Genomic DNA, 15196 nt, shown 5'->3' on the forward strand with positions numbered 1-15196 from the left:
AAGTGACCTGAGCCACAGCGGTGACAGTGCTGGTTCCCCAGCTTGCTAAACCACCACAGGTTTCATAAGACAAGGGAATAAGAAAGGAAAGGGTGAAAGAAAACTTAAGAAAAATAAATATACAAGTTAGATGTAGGCATGCATGAAAAATAAGATAACCTCGGTTAAATGTTGTTCTTAGCATACCTTGAGATTATGAGTCAGTCACAACATTTATTTCTACGTGATTACTCCTAAACATATGTATATGTACCCATTCCTGTTTGCTATCATGGCAGGCAAATGTGAGTTTTATTCCCCAGTAGATTTCTGGTTCCTGGCATTGTTCAAAATAATTAGAGCCACTCCCAACTACTATCACACTGGTTCCAAGTTACCTCCTTTTGAACAGAGGTGTCCGCCTTTTGTTGCCCACTATAACTTTAGTCCTGTTCACAGCATTGAGAACATAGTAGACACTGCATAAATATTTACGGAAGGAATAAAGAAGTGAATGAATCTTGGCCTTCAGAGGAGTGGGCCATAAATGTCTGCAGTAAAGTAATCAGACATGAAACATGAAGGCTCATAAAATTAATTGAATAACTTGAGATGTATACATTTTGGCACTGTTCTACAACAATCCCATCTTAACAAGTGGAAATGGAAAACAAAGGGAATCAATCTCTTAGCATCCACCATGCCCCACCACTTTATCTCTGTCCTCTCTTATGCTAGGAACAAATGAATGAGTAAATAAATGATGGAATTCCTCCTCTGAGCATTTCCTCCTTCTGCAGACATCTTATGCTAGAACAACATGGCTACTGTGTCTCTGGGAATCTCTGTAAAACATCAGACCACTTTCCGATAAGTCATGAGAAAATATGATGAAAGCAATGGGATTTGGAGGCTGGAAGACAGATTTCCTGCACGTGTGGGAAAGATGTAAATATCAATCTCCTTTGTGCTAAAAACAAACCAACTTCTTTGTGAGATCAACTGAATTAACAAGCAGGCAAACAAAAAACCCCAGAAAATCCACCTTGCAAGACTGAATACTCACTTCCCTCCTTGCTTTCATGTTGAATATTTTCTAAAACTTATAAGAGCAGCTTCTCATGTCACAACTCATAACAGTGCATCATCAGGCTGGCAGTCTGCGGGTCAGAAACAGAAGAGAACGTGCACACAGATATCAAATCTCAGTTACATTATCACCTTCCTCATTTCCCCTTCCACGTCTATCCCATTCCATTCTGGCCTCAATGGAGCAAAGTGCAGCACGCACACTTAGCAACTGAGATAATTTTATTATTGATCCATCGACTTTAGGCACTCAGACTAGTAGCTCCATTAGTGCTGCAATTGGGTACTCCTCTGGGCCCAGGATTCTGAAGAGGAGACACTTTAGCCCTGATATGTAAATTGCTCAGAAGGAGGAAAGAGACCATGGCATCCATTACTCCCATTACAAGCCAATTTGTCAGTAACTCAGAAAGCAGAGCAGCTCCACTGCAAGTTAGAGGAGACACAAGATCGTCCCCAAGGCAAGAGAGGAAAAGATGAATTGGAAGAAATTGATCACTGACGTAAGGCCAAATGGCAGTTATGAAGCAAAGGCGGACTTTGAAAGGTGGAGATGGGTAGAGCAAAGGGGGGGGGAGGGTATGCATGCCCATAAATAATGCATCTATGGAAATAGATTTTATTTCATCGTGTGTGTGTGTGTGTGTGTGCATGTTTTACTCCCTATGGTATTGCTGCAAAACTGGTCTCACTAAAAGAAAATTCAACTGGAGTTTTTTGGCTCAGTGACTAAGAAGTGGGTGAGATGCATTTAGTTTTGATCTTTGACAACAACAGCTACCAACAGAATATCGGAGAGAATGAATAAAAGTCCTACTGAGAAGGTAACACACAGAGATACACACACACACACACACACACACACACACTGTCACACACCATCATACACCTCATCACACACACCTGGAATTACCCAGTTGCTATTACATTAAAACTCATGCCCTCTTCTCTTTTATAAAGGAGCTCGTGTCTACAAACTAGTCGGCTTGCTCACTCCTTGTTTTATCTGGCACTGGTCCCCGAATAAAAATCAATCTCCAATTCGTTTTAATGTTCAGTACTAAATCCAGAAAGCAAAACAAAACATGGGAGTCTCATATTTATTATGGAACCACTTTTATCTGGCTGGAGGGCAGCCTTCTAATCAAGGGAATGAATAAACAGTCATTTACTTAGTTTCAGGGAGTAGAGGAGACAGCTCAATCTTCTTGAAGGCCAGGCAAACCAAATGGGCCTCCAATTTGTAAATCAAAACATTAGCAGCTTGTCAATCTAGTCTGGCAATTATTAAGATGTAAAGAATTTAGTATTACTGTGTTTATTGATGTAGGTTACAGGTAGGAGCAGAACTACTTGCTTTTCTTTCTTTGTGAAAGAAAAGATATCTTTTAATTGAGACCAAAATGCTTTTTGAGAAACACTGAGTGAAGTTTTAAAACTATGTATTTTCTTTCTCAAATGCTAAAAAAGAAAAGAAAAAAAGGAAATCAGAAACCTAAACAACAGAAGTATTTACAATGTTACCTCCTCATCCTTTGTTCAGAGGGACTAGTGTTCTGGTAAGATTGATAAAAAATATGAAATTGATTGAGGTTTTCACATCCTAGCTGAGTAGTGTCTTTCTCTCCCTCTCTCTCTCTCTCTCACACACACACACACACACACACACACACACACACACACACACACACAGAGGAACTCGCTGTCCTGGGTAAATCCAGAGAAAAAAATTTCTTGTGCTTGGATCTTCATTACAGTTATTTCTTTACCCAGAGTAGCAACTGCATTTGTGTATGCTTCACCTACAGTTCAAATTCACCAATTTTGAAATTTGGAAGTCCACCACAGAAAGGACTCCCTGTTTCATATAGTGCAGAAAATGTGAATCTATTCATTTCTTGTAGACACTGGGGAAAGAGGATGATTTGATGCAATCAGTTGGATAGCCAGCTTTTTGACTTGGAGGCTCTTTCTGATGTGGCTTTTATTGATGCTGCCATTTTACAAACCTAACTCAAAATAGTTCCACTTTATTCTTACCCTCATACTCCTCTCAGATTTATTTCACTCAGTGAAACTGAAGGGGGAGAGATGGTGGAATGAAGATGTTTGCTTCGTGTGTTATCTGGTAATAACATAAAATCTAAAAATGCAGTGGTTTAAAAAGGCACGAGAAGAAAATATAAGCAAATATGTCTGTAATTTCGTGGTAAAGAAAGACGATAAACAGACCTTCAAAGGTAGAAGTCAAAATGGAGAAAAAAATAGAAGATTTGATGAATGGGAGAAAAAAGTGTTCCACAAACAAATGTAAAAGGTAAATAAACTTGAAAATTATTTGTAATGTATATGACTAATACGACCCTGATATCTTTCATAGGATGATACAATCTCTTTAAAATTGTTTTTTAGAAAGATAGATACCTCTACAGTCATATGTTCTATAGGACTGCTACCTATTAGACTAACACACTGTGGGGGCCCTCCTGAAATTATAAATTTGAGAAATCAGAAAGTACCGCCTCAAGAGTAGATTGGGAAATATGGCAAATATGGATGTTCTCAGTGCTATAGTTTAACACTGTTCTGGGTATGACACCTAAAGTACAACACATATGCATGCTAAACCACCTCAACATGCGCTTTGAAAAATCTTACGGCTTTGTCAAATATTCCTCAGTATAGCTGAACAAAAATTTAAAATCCTGTGAAATTTATACATGATACAGAAATACAATACAATTTGTGATCATGTTCCTTTGTCCTTTGACTACCACGGTTTGCTAATTCCTTGATCTGCTGTAATGTTGTGCACAATGGTATAAAATATTCCACAGCGGTACTTGCAGAAGTGAGGCACAAAAGAGAAAAGAAAACCTGGTGAGAAAAATTAATTTCCCTTCCAGTTTTCCAATGAAATTAATTTGCCACCACGTGGATTGTTGGTCATCTCAGGACACTGTACCATATCAGGGTCTCAGATTTGAGTGTTGCTGATGCTTTTTGGCACGAGCTGTGTGGACCTACCAACTCAATCATAATGAGAGGGCAGTCCATGCTTTGAACCTATACATAACCCCCATGGCTGCCAATACAGATATTTTGTCCATGAAGCCTTTGAACAAGTAAGTGAGTTGCTGGAAGAGGTGAGTTTAAATCCATAGAGGTTCATCTTGCCTATGGGCTTATGGAAAGTACTGCCACTCAAATGAAATACAACTCTGAAACTCAAATTTGGAGTCCATTCTCTTTGAGCTTTCTTAATATATCTTTCCATGTCCGAAACATCTAGCCAGACATCAGCCACTGATCATGTACTTATGTAAATCCATTCCTCCGTTTCTATCTCCATACAGAACAAATGGACAATGAAAAATCTGCTTGATGTTCTGCCAACTGGAAGAATCTCTTTCAAAAACAACCTTAATAAGAGCTGGAATACTTCAGGACCACCTGTACTGAGTGTCACCAGACCCAATTCATTTTGTTTTGTAGTCAACTCCCAAGTCAGAGGAACTCCCTTGTAGACTTAAGTGGATATCAAACAGGTAGTTGCTGTGCAGCATCTGGATGCAGAGAAGTCAGCTGTTCATGGAACACCCTTGTTTCTGTCTTGTCACCTTTGGGAAGAAATGCCAGGGAGTAGAGAATGCATCTCCAACACTCATGAGATCTTCAATGCTGTCTTCTTCTAGCTTGGTTAAATCTCTTTTAGTCTCTTTCCTTCTGTTTATGTATCTTTATTCTACTCCTAAGCAATGTTACGTGGCCTTTTCGGCGAGTTTAAGTATTAAAAATAACACAGGTTGGGAAGAGAAGATCGCCTTAACAAACTTGTGCTTTTTACTCAACTACCTCTCTTTAAGACAAGAAAGAAAAGTCAATTATCTGCTTACATAGGGCCAGAGAAAGGGAGAAAATACAGAAAAAGGGAAAAAAAACCTACTAGAGCAAGAAAGAAAATAAAGATAAAATTAAAAAGTACATGACATCATGCCATATAATAAAACTTATTTTGTCACATGTATTTTTAATTATTATAAGTATAGCCAGATTATATTTCATAAAAAGAATTAACATTTGGCTATTTTTTACTGTCACCTTATTATTTAATCAGCTTAGAAACATTACCCCAATGAATATACCGCTGTGCATGGCCTCTCACACAGGGTCACCATATAGGTGTGCACCATTTGGTCTTCCCATTATGAATTAGCTGTTTGCAAAACTGAAATTCAGAAAGAGCATCTGCAGAGCCACTCCTCCTGATTTCCAGCGCACTATAACTCTTTCCCCAAATACTCACTTTTCTTCCTTCCTTATTTGCACCAAGGTTTTTCCAGGCCCTTTTTGTTTAATGGAAGAACTTCTGAACAGACTCACACTGAAGCTCTAGAGGAGTTAATATTTTTTTTTTTTTTTCTATGCAAGCTCAGAAAGGATAAGGATTGGTCTATAGTAAATAATGTTTACTGAATGGCTCATCTTACCCGTGGCACTTGACAATGGCCTTCTATAGGCATTATTATTTTTATTTTTTATTTTATTTTATATTTTTGCTTTTTAGGACCCTCCTATGGCATATGGCAATTCCCAGGCTAGGGGTTGAATCGGAACTACAGTTGCTGGCCATAGCCACAGCCACAGCAATGTGGGATCTGCAACCTAGACCACAGCTCACGGAAACACCAGATCCTTAACCCACTGAGTGACGACAGGAATTGAACCTGCGTCCTCGTGGATATGAGTCACTGAGCCACAGTGGGAACTCCTATAGTCATTATTCTTGACCCTCCACAATAAGACCCAGTACATGTTCTGAAGGCATCATCTGTTAGAATGATGTGTTGAAAAATCAAGTTCCTGGCAAAAGAAGAAGCTATGTCTATTAAGAAATGATTTCCAGAAAGAGTTCCTCTGAGCTGTTAAGTAGGTTCGGCTCTTTGAAAGCCTTCTTGCAGTCCATTAGGCAGTGTGAGCGTCCCTGAGGAATAATGCTCACTGATGATCAATCACATTGTTGATACAATTAAGGTCCCCACAACGAGAGACTTTAAATACCTATTGTTATGTTTTTGTCATTTCCTGAAATCATTCTTTTTTAATATTTTTCTAACCATAAGGTTCATGAGAAGGTGAATGTTAATCGCAACATTTGAGAAAAATCCCTAAGCTCATTACGTACGATGAATATGTGAAAAATAGGCTTAAACCACTGCCAAAAATGTTCTTGTGACTTTTTAGTTAATTATGAAAACTTCCAGAAAAGAAAAAAGGGTAACTTTGAACTTAGTGCCTTTTGTAAGTAAACTTGAACTAGTAAATCTTGCTCTTATGATTCTAACATTTCACATTTTCCTGATTTGCATGTACTTATTAAATCATAACTGTGATTCAGTATTTTTTTTTCAGCATTTTACTATTAACACAGTTAACAGTCTGGATAAAGTCATACCTCATAGAAATCAGTGGGGACTTTTAAAGCTTAAAGTACCTAGTATTCAATTTTTAATTAATTAAAAATAATTTGTCCAAATAGAGTAAAAGGAATATGCAAGGCCTCTATTTTTTATTTGAGCTTCCCTTACTTTAAAATCCATTCACAATATAAAGAACCTTAGCACAACATCAATTTCATTGTCATTAATTCTTTGTTAAAGAAAATATGTCAAAAGTGATAATTTTTTTCAAAGATAGGGAAAACACACTCTCAACTATACTTGCATTATCAATATTGAATATTCTTTCATTTTAGTCAATAATTTATTTGCCTTTTAAAGGGATTAAGATATTTAATTATGTTGATGAAATAACCTTATATTGTAAGCTTGCATATAGGTAACGATTTTCAAAAAAAATGATTAAATTGTGGGCTTTTCAATCTAATAAAGACTTAATATATTTATAAATTGTTTTTCATGTTCTCTAGGGAAGCTTTGCTCAATATGTGGAATTAAACTAATGTCTAAACAATTCCAACTCAGTTATAATTTTCATTTTTTAAATAACTTTGGGGAGTATGTATATAATATGCTCACAGGCTTTTTGTTATTTTTTGTTAATTCTAGTTTAGGAGTAATCTTCTAGTAAAGATTACCTAAATATTAGTTTGTCCTTAGGCAGAAATAGTTGAATACATCATTTTTTCCAACTTTTCAACAACTGTTGGGGCATTTGGGTAGACAGCTTCTTAAGTGACCTGTCCTAGCCTTTACAGCAGCTTTGGTGACTTCAAGGGAAAAACAGATATAGTAACACAATGAAACATAATGCATTACGCATTTTAGTCTATTGTTCTAGCTTTTGTTGGCTCACTCCTTGCCAAGATCAACATAAAAGAACTTTAAGTCGCCAGCGAAGTGCTGACAGGGAACAAATTGTCATCCTTGTAACAACATATATCAGTATTTGTTTACATAAAAGCAAATGTCTCCTTTTTCACGATGGTTTTAAACCTAAGGCTGAACATAGGCTAATGAAACCGAAAAATGTGCGAAGACTATACTTACAACTCCAACACCCTGGGAGGCACAGAGCAAGTGTCCTACAAACACATAAAAACATTCTGTACCTTTTGTGATATACCATTGATATGTATTCTTCTATGGTATTCATCATGCAAATATTATCACTGCTAGTTACTCACAGTGCATAGAAACAGTTCGTCATTTTCAAGCCACATCTCTCCTCCTCTAAGCACTACCTCAACTCTTCAAAATTTGGCATCTGATCCACTGACCTACTTTCCTGTTGCCATGTATGAAACATACCTCTCCTTGGCTCTTCAGGAAGTATTTGGCTTTGCTTAAAACCAGCTCTGAGGGAACTGTCACTGTGATCTCTTGGGTAAGATTAATTCTAGAGCCTGCTGGCCTCTTGGCCAAGTTTATTACTAATAATAAATCACAGCTGGGCCACCCACTCCCTCTGTCTTCACTATTTTTCAATAGTCTCCAGCAATCTTCTTTTGCCCGCACTGTCATGATGCTCAAGATTTAATAGGTACTGCTCCTGCCTGATCCACTTTGAGAACTCCCATTAATTTCAATGTACAGGTTCATGTCTATACAGAATTAGTCAAAAGATTCTGAAGTGTTAGCTCAAGTTGTCAAATTAATGGAATTAAAGCAGACTTTACGTGCAGGGGATTTAACAATACAAATTAAGAAAACAATCTTACTTAGGCCCTAGGGATAACTTCTTCACATATACATACATTTTAAAGCTGAATTATATGATTTTGAATCTGTTCTTTCTTTAACCTTTCTAGTTTATGTGATGTTCAAAGGCAGGGCATCCTATATTATCTGAAGTTGGTTGGTTGATTGGTTGGTTTTAAATAACAATGCATCTACAACTTTCGGCTGCAAAGCAGATGGCTGTCCTCTTTAGAGCTGTCACAGAATAGAAATGGCAGTAATCTATACAAATCTTTCTTGTCCCTTTTTGTGTTCAGTAGGTTTTTAAGCCATGTCTCCTTCCTAGTGCCTGACATATTCTTAGAGGATGAAGTTTTTCAACCTAGAATTACAAATATGAAAATAGCATCGATTACAAAAATCACATAACTTAAATTAAGCCTTTTATTTTTCTGTTCATGGCTGGGCCTGTAGCATGTAAATGCCCAGGCTAGTGGTAGATGTGGAGCTACAGTTGCAGACCTACGACACAGCAACACCAGATCAGAGCCACATCTATGATCTACACCACAGCCTGTGGCAGGGTCAGATACTTAATCCACTGAGCAAGGTCAGGGATCAAATCTGCATTCTCATTGACACAATGTCGGGTTCCTAACTTGCTGAGCAGCAAAGTGAACTCCAAGACTTTATTTTTAAAATCTGGTATTTAGTGTTGTCAATTCACTTTTCTCTTATTTTACAAAAATCAATTGAAAGCTAAACATTTTGTTTGGAATTTATTAATCCAAACTCTTGCTCTCTTGTCCAAATTCAACTCTTCCCATCTTCTGTAAGAGCGATATGATTTAATTAAGTTAAACCAGCAATATACTCGAGGAAGATAACTATTCACCACACTGTCTCCCTCCTTTCCCAACTCTAGAAGATCCATGTTGATGAATCTGGCCATCCAGTTCTCCATTGCCAGATTGTGAGCAGATGACTTAGGATGCACTGAAGCAAATGAAATGAAGAATAGCCTGCTGGAAGTAGCTGAGAAGACTTCCTTCTTTTATAAGAAAAAAACAAGGGGAGAGAGAGAGAGCACACAATATGAGAGGAAGCATCCGTCTCTACCCTCTTCTTCTTTTCCTTTCTCCCTCTTGCATCTTCCTTCCTTGACTATTGTGCTGGGAGGTTCAAAGCTGATGCAGCCTTCTTCTAGGCATGAATGGAAGAAAGCTGGCCTTGTCATCACCTACCTCATAATGTGGCCAATCCAAGGAAGTTCTTACTCTTGTAGGTCTTGTTATGCGGTTTGTTTTGTTTTTATTGAAACCAAAAATGTCATTGTTGATAGAAGCAATCTTTACAGATCAATCAAAAGTTGATATATTCAATGTCTCAGTAGAAAAATTCTCTGTGGGAAGGTTTTAAATGTTTATGAAGTACAATATAGAAGAAGCAGCGTACTGAGAATTTAACCTCACAACATAGGGTGGCTGTCCTCCCAGAAATCTAGGGGGTAAAACTATTCAAGCTACAGTGGTCTAAAATACAGAATCACTCACCTTCCTCCCATGTGATGAGACAGCATTTGACTCATGCCTTGAAATTCACCACGTATATTTGTAAAAAACATCGATTTGTTTTCCTTGCTTGTCTATAAGCCAACCGATAATTTTATATCAGAAGTAGATTTCCTTTGGTACATAATCAGATATGTTGAATAAAGCTGAAAAAAATATATATATAATTTTAAATGAATATCTCCTTATGCATCTTTGAAAATATATTTATATATACATATATATGTCTATATACACACATATCTATCTATCTACCTACCTACCTACCTATCTATCTGTAAACTTTTTTTTACAGGCTTTTCCCGCTCAAGTTTTAATTAATCATAAGGGGAGGGGCAGATCACAATGCCAAGAATTACTAGGCAGGTATGTAACATATAACATATACAATATGTAAATAACATATAATATATATTTCATTGTTGGTACCGATCTACCTATTCTCAGGATTTAGTGAAAAGGGTTGGATATTTCTATTACTTAATAATCATCATAGGTATTTCTGTTGACCTGACAGTTTTGAGGATTTGACAACAGTCGATGGAGAAGCAATGACAAATTGCATCCAAAAATCCCAGTGTACTGCCACTAATATATTAATTAAAAGTGCCCAGTAATAAATGCCATTCTTTGTAGTGTATCAGATGAATTCTAACACAAATAACAACAAATTCAGCAGCTACAAATGGCATTCCAGCAGGCCTCAGGATCCGTCTTATTTTCTTTATTATCTTGTTAGTCCCATATCATTTTCACTCGGCATGCACTTACCTGTCTCATTTAATGGATTTCCAATTGGGAAAGTGCAATATTCAGAGCTATCAAAAGCAGGTCATTTCAGGGGTATGGCTGTTGGAAGGTTTCACTGAGAGTTTTCTAATCATTGAAATATCAATGAGAGTGACTTAAAGCCCAAGTGACAGTAATACTCTGTCACACTCTGAGACTGTGTCTATTCAGGGCAAAGTGAACTGAAACTCCATCAGAGAAGAAAATAAGAGCCATTTTCAGCCAGAGAGTTCATTACCATATTTGTCTCTGATGCTTCTAAATTGTCTTTGTAGATGGACTTGAATTCGTAAGTTCTTCATACGGATCTGGTTCACTTTGGTTGTTTGAGATTATTTCTAAAATAAGGGTTTCAGTGAAGGTCTTTGAGACACATTCAAAATAAATGGAAAGTTTTGGTTAAAATATTTTATACAAATATAATAGTCTCTCTTATTTGCAGGGGATACTTTCTAAGACCTCAGTGGATACCTGAAATCAAAGTATAGAATTGTGTAATTATTGTTTTTTTTTCACTTTTTAAAGTTTTACTGGAGTATAGTTGATTTAGTGTTGTATCATTTCTGCTGTAGAGCAAAGTGACTCAGCTATATACATATACACATGGACCTGCTGTATAGCACAGGGAATTCTCCCCTATGTTCTGTGATAATATACATGGAAAAAGAATCTGAAAAATAATGGATGTGTGTATATTATTTTATCCTACACATGCAAGCCTACAATAAAGTTTAATTCATAAAGTAGGCCCAGTAATAGATTAATAACAATAATAAAATAGAACAATTATAACACCATACTGTAATAAAAGTTATTTGAATGTAGTCTCTCTATTTACCCTATTGTATAAATATAACGCTTTTAACTAAGCACTTATTATGTACCGTGGCTATAACACTTAGAGTTTAAGGTGTGACAGTAAAACTACATCAGTATTCTTGCATTTGGGGGCCATTAAGTAAAATAAAGCTTCCTTGAAACAAGTACTGAGACACCGTGACTATCAATCTGCTGCTACTAAGTGAATAACAGGTAAGATGCTTGGACAAAGGGATGATCCATGTCCCGGTTAGTGTGAGAGTTCATCCTGCTACTCAGAGCAGTGCACAATTAAAAACCTATGAACTGTTTATTTCAGAAATTTTCCACCTAATATTTTCAAAATATAGTTGACTGGTGCATAATGGAAAACAGGAAAAGAGACACCTCAGATAAGAAGAACCACAGGAATCCCTCACAAGCCATTTAAACAAAGATAAACCAAAGGAGGCAACTTTGTACATGGAAAAGAATGTGGTTGTTGGAGTTAGATTTCTGGTTCTGCAAAGCAGTTATTTACTTTTTTTTTTTTTTTTTGAGATTCCATTTTCTATTCTAAAAACCAGGGATAACACTATTTGTCTTACACTATCATTTTAATTACAAAATACTTATACAAAGTTTTTAGTATGCAGTAAGTAAGCACAACCATAATGTAACCATATCACTGTAACTATTAACACTCTCTTTAAAGCAATTTGTTGGGAGTTCGTGATGGACATAAGACTGTATAATATTGTATGTTATCATTAATTAATGTAGAAACCTAAGTCTAAAGAGAAAAACATAATTAGCATAAGATAAAAATAATAAAAGAATAACATGAGCTAGGAAATTGTTTCTGTTCTTGAAGAATTCATCAAAATTCAACCATTATTCAATAACTCTATTAATGATTTGAATTCTCTGATAATCATTTTCTGGGTTAAAAGTGCTTAATTTAAACCTCTACTTTTCTTAAAACACATTAGCAAAATGTATACAAAATGAATACACTCAGCAAAATGTATTTTTTGTGAATACACTTAGCAAAAATGTATTTTTTGTTGAACAGGGAGCATAGAAATATACGAAGACAGAATTCACAACCTCACAGCTTATATATACGAGAAAGAAATCTAAATAATAGTTTCAGATAAATAATAAATAAACAACTCATAGGTGAAGTAAAAGTTAGACACAGATGTGATGGAAGACTTAGTGGGATATCTCCTGTAATTGAGGGTATCACTAAACAAAAAGAAAATTTTAGCGATCAATTAATTTTATGGATTATAAGTAAGAGGTAGTCACGTAAGGCTATTGCTGAGGATCCTGAAGGAAGAGAAGACTTTATAGAGCCATGCAAGGAGGAAAGATAAACATGATGATAAGTTCTAAAGTCACAAAATCCCTTACCATGTTCATCGAAACCAAGTACAATGGGTGTGAAAACGACCCACAAGATTGACTCAGGCTAGATCATAGGGCTAAGAGAAATTTATAGAGTGGTTTAAAGTACACTTTGACAAAGAATAATAGCAATACATTTACACACTGATGTGCAGAAAAGGAGAAATACACAAGTTAAAGAGTGTGTAAACTGAACTACATAAAAATTTTGAGGAGTTTCCCCTGTGGCTCAGTGGTAATGAACCTGACTAGTATTCATGAGGACACGGGTTCTATACCTGGCCTTGCTCAGTGGGCACAGAGCTGCTGTGGCTGTGGTGTAGGCTGGCAGCTGTAGCTCCAATTCACCCCCTCCAGGGAACTTCTATATGCAGCAGGTGGGGCCCTAAAAGAGAAAACTAAAAGACAAGTAAGAAATTTGAAAAAAATATTCTCCAAAAGACAAGTTACCAAAGTTTATCAATGAAAAGTTCATCAAATAAGCCATAAAAATACAAATAACCACATGAAAAATCTAAACTATAGAAGAAACAAATAATGTAAGTTGAAACAGTATAATTTTGTACTTTTTAATCTGATAAAGGTTTATTTTAATGACAATATGATATATCAATCAAGGTTCAGAGAAAATAATGTCACACTTATTTGGTAGGTGAGATGAATTTGTCCTTCATGAAAAAAAATTGGTATGTATCAAATGGCTCAATATTTTCCTCCTAGCCAAAGCAATACTAAATATAAGAATTCATTCTAAGCAAATTACTATAATTATGTCCAAGGAAATTATCCTTAAAGTTGTTCATTATATTGTTACTTCATATATAAACTTGGAATTGTTTAAAATGGATTTGAGGCAGGGCCATCAACTACAACCTTACAGTAAGCAGCAATTTGTGTAAACTATGATTCAAATATATAGTACTAGAATTTTGAAAAGCAGTGGTTCTGATTTGAGATATTTATATAAATTACTGAAAATTATATACTACAAAACTGGAATTACATTTATAATTTAAAATTGATGATGAAAATGCTAATGACATGAAGGATTTTAATAATATATTAAATGAAAAAAGAAGTATACAAAATAATGTGTATATAAATATATATAAAATTCAAAAGTAAAGACAAATACACACAAAAAAATTAGCACACAACACTAACAGTACAAAAGTCTGCAAATGGATGCAAATAACTATTTTTAAAACATAGATGGCAGACGTTTTCATTTTGTTTTTTTGCATTTGCAAAGTGCATATTTTATTTATATGGTTTCTCAAATTATGAAAACTAAAAAATAACTTACAGGAAAAGCATGAAACAATAAAAACACTTAATTTTGTTCTTACATTAGAGATAATGTATATGGAATTAGAGCAGAATCAGTTGGAACGAAAATAAGGATGTGGAGAGTTTATTATAAAACGTTCTCTGGTGAACTCACAGGAGAATCTAGATTTGGAAATATGCAGATATATAACTCCTTGTAACAGAAGTTTGTGAGGTCTTCCATAAAATATGCAGGAAATTCGTTGGAATCCAAAGGCTATAGGAAGACATCAATCTATAAAGGTTTTAAAAAAATTCTATATACTTAACATGTTGTCAGGTCAGCTTGGGTGAATACCTTAATTCTATTTACATTTTTAGAAGAAAAGGAAGTAGAATTTTACATTCTTATGCTGCCTGAAAGGTTAATACTTCAAGTTCACCACCTCAGCTTACAGACAACAGAGCTTCTTCAATCCAATCAGAGTGCAAATTCTAATACCTTTGATGTGGTGATGTCACCGAGGTAGCCACACTCACTGAATAAAACTCCCTGAGGGGATTCAATTAGTCTTCTCAGAAAGCCCAAATAAAAGTCAAAGAAGACTTCTCTAATTGTAAATTTAAATCCTACTGACAGCCCCTCAAATATGAGAGGTCTTGTTTCCTTGTGTTTTAAGATCATCATAATCTCTCTCGATCTTCACGTTCCCATCTCAAAACGTTCAATTGTCTCTTGGAATTAGTTTTATTTGAGTGGACATTTTTATAAGGTGATTACCTTAGGATCCTACTTCTCTCCTTGCCCCCAGAGACACACACACACATAGTCCATACCCCAGACAGCTTGAATTTTCTTAATTCTAACATCTAAATTTCAATGGAAAAAAAAAAAAAAAAAAAAAAAAGAACATTTGCAGAGCAAATGCCACTTTCATTTTCAAGTATGGAGAAATATTGCAGAGAAATGATCTTTCTCCTTAGTAGAGCTTTCTCTGTTTCTTTTTCTTTTTTAATGATGATGGTAAACCCTGAGCAGGAGCATGCATTATTTTTATCATTGAGGAAATTATCTTGATAAAAGGGTAGTGTCCAAAATACTACCAGGCAAGCTCTCCTAGAGACATGGGACAGTAACAGTCAACGGAA

Source organism: Sus scrofa, chromosome 7 (genome assembly GCF_054392235.1).
Source record: "Sus scrofa isolate SSC_HxYL_T2T_F1_AM1 chromosome 7, Sscrofa_HxYL_maternal_Yorkshire_Landrace_v2.0, whole genome shotgun sequence".
Lineage (NCBI taxonomy): Eukaryota > Metazoa > Chordata > Mammalia > Artiodactyla > Suidae > Sus > Sus scrofa.